Here is a 7,779-nt window from a genome sequence, read left to right as displayed (position 1 = left end):
CTAGCCCTGATCTCTTGACTGGGTGAGAGCTTTCTGCTTAATTCAGAGACTCTGTCCCTCACCACCCCTTGTTGTAAATGTAAATTAACTACAGCGGCCGCTAATTCTCTCATGGTGCTGTCAGTGGAATCGTCTGTTAGGGTCACATCCATAGTTCTACTTCGCTCGAGGGGTACGTTTAAACGTGGGCTTGGCTTTCTGTCGGGCGTTTAGAGTGTCCAGGCAGTAATCCAATAACCCCAGGAGCGAAGCCAATGCCTCTAGTTTCCCAAAGGTGTTTCCCTCTCTGTGTTACAAAGAACACAACAGTGAGGAAATAACAACTCCAGAAAATGAAGAGACCAAGGTCCATATGTCCACAGCGGGAGAGTCTCAGGCAGGAAGGGTGGCTAGACTCAGGCAGGAGAGGCGTTCAATAACTGGAATGGGGATAGAACAGAACACAGACACGGAGGTTATTTAGCAAGGAGTTGTATATGTATACTACTTTCTTTGTAATCCACCCCTTACAGTGTGCTATCCCACACTTACCAGAGTCATAAAAAGACTGGAAACTGAATGCCTTGGTCTCGTAACAAAAATGCTTCGAGATACTTTTCCCCAACAGCAGGGAAGGTCCAGTCCTTCCAAAATTTAATCCATAAAGGAAATAACTCTGAAAAGTTCGAGAGAGCAAAGGCTTTGAGAAATCCTTCCTATATCTTCAAGATTTCCAAATGTGCTTCTTCTTAATAGACGCAAATGTTCGTGTTGTTTATTCCTTAAATAGGTTTGCAGAAGCTCTGTGTTTTAAAACTGTCCCACATACCAGGCGTGGCAGCGAAATGCAGCAGCGCGTTGTAAACTGTCCCACCTGCGCTTTGAGCTTTTGGTGTCTCCAGTTGTGGCAGCGTACTGGTCTCGCTAAAAAGACGAGAAGAGCTTGCTGGCAAATAAGTTTTCACCAAACTTGAAATAAAAAAAGGAAACGTGTACACCCGTTACTCCACGGGAATGCGAGGTTCATTTGATTAAATGAGGATAAAGTGCTACGCGGCTTGTAAAGGAATGGCGGCGCGATGCACTGTAATCAGGCCCAAGATAGGGAAATCACAGGGCACAGGGATTCCCGGCACACAGAGGAAGTGTTGGGGAACTTCACACGGGAAGGCAGCAGGTTGCTACTCACGTATAACAGGAGCTCACAAGAATCAGACACCAACGGGGTAGCCTCGGCTGTAAAGGACAAAGCTTGACTAGGCGGCAGCAGAGAGTTACAGCGCTCGCAAACAGGGAAACACGGAATCCAGAACTGCACAAACCAAGGTAGGGAAAGGAAAGCCAAGCGTCGCCATTTCCTCTCAGGAGGCTTAAGAACCTCCTTCCTATCAGTTGACCAATCACCAGGAAGTATGGGACAGCACACTTTCCAACCCCCTTACTGATGCATCATGGTCCCGGTAGTGCTTTTGGGATACGAGGTCTTATATCGGGCTCTTATCTAAGCTTTAAAGCTTTCAATGTTTTGTAAATGAAAGATCATCAGATCAACTCCAAGGCATATTGCACATATGTTCCCCTTTGCACTTTTTTCAGAGAGAGTTTGGTAATCACTCTAGTCCCTGACATACTTCCACTAGTTTTCTTCTGAGCTTCAACTGCTGACTTTTTCTTTTCACCTCAACCCCTTCTTTCCTTCTTTATCAATTCTTGAACTTCTTTAGTTATCTCTATTCGTTTGTTCAATTTACTGATTCCTTTACGTGCACTTTCAAACATGGTGAACTTGTTTCTTTTATCTGTTCAACACTCATTAACATTCTTGAGTTCTTTTGCAATTTTTTATATATATTTAATTCAATCTCATACTCTTCAGCCAGGCTTTCTAATTACGCATGCGCTTTGCAGGCCTGCTTAGTAAATTCTTTGCTCAAATATCCCAAATTAGCCTCATTATATTTATTCAGTTTCTCTATGTCATTCATACCCTTCAGCTTCTGCTTGAATTCTGTATTTAATGACAATATGTTCATTTCTTTGGGCACTGTTTCTCTCTGGAGAGACTGCGATTCTACGACTGTAACAGGGATAACTGTATCAGAGAGCGGCCTTCTGAATCCTAGGGTCAGTTTGTGGCTCAAGTGGGTCCACCCCTTGATAGCCTCAATTCTGAAATGCTATAATAGCGCAGAAGCTTTAGGTGATCAAGCGTGGGAAGGAAAGGATGGAGACAGCAGAGAAGGAGACCTGGAAAATCAAAGCAATTTTTCTTCAATATCAGATTAAAATTCAAAGGGCTCTCTGTATAACCAAAATTCTGTTAAAAAATGTAAATCACCCACAAAAAACTTACTGTACTGATTTAGTGAAGTGGTAAGAAAGGATTCGTTCAAGGCTGACTGTGAACCATTGCACATCTTATGGAATTTGTAAAATAATTACAGAAAGATTTGGTACCACAAGACAACATGGGATTATAATTTGGTTGAAGGTCCTGTATTATTCGCAATTTATTTTTAAGTGCAATGATCCCTTTAAAATGGCCCGGTCTATCATGTGTTCAATCACTGGCCTCATTCCTAACACTGCCTCCGGAGTAAAATTATATTGGGGCTTCAGGGATAAACTGCATCTAGTTTTAACTTTATTTTCACTGGCTCAGCATCTTTTATCAGTTTGATGTCTATTCCTATAAAATCACAAACTTTAACCCTTACTGTACATTTTAAATTGAGGAGGTATGTATTCCTTTGTCAAAACAGGGAAGAAACTCGAACCTTTCCTTGAGAAAATTCGACAATCCCCTTCTTATTCTGGCTTTATTTACAAAGATGTGGAAATTAAGTTTACTGCTTATGCAGACGATATTCTGCTTTACATTTCCAACCCTGCTGTTGCCCTTCCTGCTTTCTTTTCTTTACTACATGATTATTCCTCAATTTCTGGTTACAAATTAAATATTGACAAAACAGAAGTCCTCCTCACATGTTTCAGGGCTCCGGTTTCCAATGGAATTCTGGTTCTAATAAATGTCTTGGTGTTTTATATGATAATACCATTAGAGAAACTATCAGAATTAATCACTCTGATATACTTAAAAATCTCTCTTCCCTTATAGAACGCTGGTCCCCTCTTTTCCTCTCTTGGTGGGGTCGTCTTTCCACTATCAAAATGATGCTCCTCCCTATTGTGAACTTCTGTCTTTCCATGCTTCCTATCTCTCTCCCCCATTTCTTCTTTAAGTCTATCAAAAGCAGAACCTAACCTCCTAAAATTTAGGAAGTCCCTCAAAACCCTCCTTTTTCCTTGATCTACTTGAAGTTTCCCTTGCCCCCCCCTGTAGGAATACGAGGTTCAGCGCTGGGATACTCGAGGGTGACTATGTGCTCTACAAAAACCTAAATTAAATTAAATTAAATAGTCTTTTTTCCAAATTCCTGTGGAATAAACGTTAGGCTAGAGTCTCTCTCCTCCGTCTTCAACAACCTAAACATCTTGGTGGTGTTAACTTCCCCAACATCTCACGCTTTCACTCTGCTTTTTCCCTCAAGCAAATTTGGCCATTTCTTCTCGAATCCTCTTCTCCTCCTATTACGGCTTGGAGCTCTCTGGAATTGGCTCAACTTCACCCCTTCTCCTTTCTTATTGCCTCCAATCTCACTCAACCACCCCCAAAGCTGCTTTCACCTATCTTTAAGCACTCCAAAGCTTTAACACTTGCCCTTTTCCGCTCATTCTCTTTACCCTCTACTCTTCATGTGGATACCCCACTTTGGTATAATAAATCTCTTAAACTACGCAATGGCACGCTCTTTTGGAAGGAATGGATCGACAAAGGAATTTTCACTTATAGGCAACTCATTTCTAATAATTTCTTATTAACCTTTCCAGCACTCCGTGACTCTTTTGGTATCTCTAACAAATACTGTGCACATTTTCACGAACTTCTCCCCAATCTAGCCATTACTATCCTGCAGAACATCCCTTCCCCCTCTTCACCTCCCCTCCTTGCCTCTCCACCAACATTTCATACTCCCCTTAAGGCCTCTGCTATTTATAGATTATTTTCTCCCTCACCTACTGATAGGCCTAAAACTAACCTCGAACTTACCTGGGAATCGGACCTCAATCAAACTTTTCCTTCACTTACCTGGGATTCTATTTGGTCCAAACTTCATTCTACCTCTCGGTCCGCTAGTACCACACAAACCCTCTACTTTTTCTATAATAGATTATTTTATACTCCCTGTGACCTGTTCAAATTTAAATTGTTAGATACTATGAAGTGTTGGTCTTGTTCATGCATTTCTGGTGATTTGTTTCACATGTTCTTTCTTTTCCCTAAAGTTCAACTTATGTGGTCCCACATTTGGTCTACACTTAATAAGATTTTATCCACTAATGTTCCCTTTGTTATTTCTTCTGTATTTCTGGGTGGTTTGGCCCCAGTTTGGGATGTCCCACTTCAAACTCGAAAATTCATTAACCTTTGCATTGCTATTGCCTTTCAAATCATAACAACTAACTGGAAAGATACCAAAAATGTGGTATATAATGCTTGGTGGAATTTACTCTGCCATCATCACAGATTAGATCGTGCATGCGCTTCTTCTATTCCCATGTTGATTAAATATGATTTACTTTGGCCCCCTTTAACAGAATTTTTATCTAAAAGTGCCTCATGATCACTTGTTGTTGTTATTATTAATATTACTGTTATTATTATTATAATGTACTTTTATTGTTTTTCACTTCTCTACTCTGTTTACCATTTCTTATTTATTGCTGCTCCCCCTCTTTTCCCCTTCTCCCTTTTCTCTTTCCTCCTTTCTCTCTTTCTTCCCCCTACAAAATGAAAAGTTATAAAAACACTTTTTCATTTGTATAGTGATTTCCCCTTTTGGGGCTTTTCTTGTTATGTTGGCACAATATTCTTCATAATTATTTGAACTCCTGCTTCTTATTACTTTGTGCTGTTGTACTGATGTTTTACATTGTTTTGTTCTACTTAATAAAGCTTTTCAAACTTAAAAAAACAGGGAAGAAACAGTCATGTTATTCTTGGTGATTTTAATTTAATGTCTTGAGTCTGAATTGCCACTCAATCTGGTGTGCAGAAAATTGTGCAAATAATCTTTCTGTTGAAATCTAAGGTTTGACTGAAAAATAAATCCCTTCTTTTGAATGCTTTGCTTGATCACTGGGGCTTGGGGCACTTTTGCATTATGGGGCCTCTTAGTCTTCGTGTATGGCACAGGGGTCAGTTGTGCTGGGGCTGTTTACTGTTACACCCCATTCTGAGACATCCCATTCATGTTTTCAAACTGAGAATTGATCTAAGCATTGTTCAGTACTCTATCAGATTATGCCCTTGGTTTGAATGACCAATATTGGCTCGGTGTGTTCCTTATCAGACCGCTAATGCTTAAATTAACATAAGAATTATCAAAAAAACCCTTTACCTCCTTGAAAAACAAAATTTCCTGTTTGTGCATAGAAAATATCACCGTGAACACCATCTACTTGCATACCCATATTTGCACCAGAACTGGAAATATAATCAAAACCTGAATAAAAAAAAGACCTCTCAGCCCACTCCTCTGAGGCAATTTTGTTTGTGCCAACATGTATGTCTCCTTGATCTTTCTTTGCTTTGCATCATATGTTGTCACAGCAGTACTGTGCATACTTCAATATCTCGTTGAGGGACTTTGTCTGCCAACACATCGCATTCTGCTGTATCTGAGAACTAAGTCCCTGGTGTAATCTAAGCACAAACACAGAAATTAATCTGCTAAAGTTTATATAAGCTGGATCTTCAACTCTCCTGTACTTTCTATAGATTTACATTAGCCTCTCATAATAGGCATGCACTGATCCCTTTGCTCTTGGGTTCGTATAATTTAAGAGCAATTCACCTCTTCACCTCTCTTCTTGGAACTGTGAATTTCAAATGCTCAATTACTGCTCTGTATTTGTCCTTAACTTTCAGAGCATGTACTGTTATTTGGGACGACCCTTGCCAATTCTCCTTTTGGCTAATTCACAACCATTTCCCCTTCCATCCACAGGTCTTTGGGAAGCACAAAATCTAACAATGTAGTCAAATCTTCCTGCAGCACCTTTGAAACTGTTATGACACTTTCTACTTCTGTTTACTACTTATCAGGCTCTTATCTAAGCTTTGAAGCTTTCAATGTTTTGTAAATGAAAGATCATCAGATCAGCTCCAAGGCATATTGCACATATGTTCCCCTTTGCACTTTTTTCAAAGAAAGTTTGGTAATCACTCTAGTCCCTGACATACTTCCAATAGTTTCCTTCTAAGCTTCAACTGTTGACTTTTTCTTTTCACCTCAACCCCTTCTTTCCTTCCTTATCAATTCTTGAACTTCTTTAGTTATCTCAATTCGTTTTTCAATTTACTGATTTCTTTACGTGTACTCTCAAACATGGTGAACTTGTTTCTTTTATCTGTTCATCACTCATTAACATTCTTGAGTTCTTTTGCAATTTTTTATAAATATTTAATTCAATCTCATACTCTTCAGCCAGGCTTTCTAATTACGCATGCGCTTTGCAGGCCTGCTTAGTAAATTCTTTGCTTAAATATCCCAAATAAGCCTCATTATATTTATTCAGTTTCTCTATGCCATTCATACCCCTCAGCTTCTGCTTGAATTCTGTCTTTAATTACAATATGTTCATTTCTTTGGGCACTGTTTCTCTCTGGAGAGATTGCGATTCTACGACTGTAACAGGGATAACTGTATCAGAGAGCGACCTTCTGAATCCTAGGGTCAATTTGTGGCTCAAGTGGGTCCACCCCTTGATAGCCTGAATTCTGAAATGCTATAATAGCGCAGAAGCTTTAGGTGACCAAGCGTCGGAAGGAAAGGATGGAGACAGCAGAGAAGGAGACCTGGAAAATCAAAGCAAAACACCTTAAGAGGATACCTATACAAGGTTTGTTTTATATTAATGATTTTGCTTAACCTTTACATGTAAAGCAAAATAAGAATGGTCTGTACCAATATGGAACACAAGGAATGGATTATTCCGTCCTGAATACTGTTGCGCTGTCATAGAAGCACTGCAAAGAAAGAAGAGTATTTTCCAGTGGATCCTATACACATACTATGCCTTAAATTGCGTCCTTCTATAAGTTATGTACTCACCAAAACAAAAGGACTGCCACACTTCACAGGGGGAGATTCCACTAGATATACCTCAGAACACCCCTGTTAAATATGGCAAACGAGAAAGAATACTTATGAGGTGTGAGCAACATAGAAAGGAGTGTATTGAGTCAATAGCATTGTTCTGTACAGAAATCAATTTGCCTTTCTGTACCAATGTGGATTCAGTCACATCCAGAGTAAAACGAACACATAAAGTGACAAAGATACTTGTCACTCCTGTGACAAAACACTATTTCAATGAGTCTGGCAAAAGGTTGCTAAAGAAAATACAGATGAGCATGTTATTCTAAGTAGAGTATACCATAGTCTTCCAAGTACTCCCTCCAAGAATAATTCATGCCTGGTAATGGAATGTTCCAGATAGCTACTGCTTAGTTCACATCCCCATAAAAATCCAGCCAGGAGGAAAAGAAAAACAACAAGGCACCCAAAACACCAGGGAGTTCTTATTAAAGATACTGGTCAAAAATGAAGGTAAACTCCAACAAAGGGGCAAGCAGAAACAGAACGGCTACTACCTCACCGCACTGCACCACTTCTGAATCACCGCTCCGCAACTCCTCAAAACTCTGTATCTTTGAAACTGAAGGAAAAATCT

This window comes from Lissotriton vulgaris, chromosome 9, assembly GCF_964263255.1.
Source record: "Lissotriton vulgaris chromosome 9, aLisVul1.2, whole genome shotgun sequence".
Classification (NCBI taxonomy): Eukaryota; Metazoa; Chordata; class Amphibia; order Caudata; family Salamandridae; genus Lissotriton; species Lissotriton vulgaris.
Note: the sequence above shows the minus strand (reverse complement) of the source record.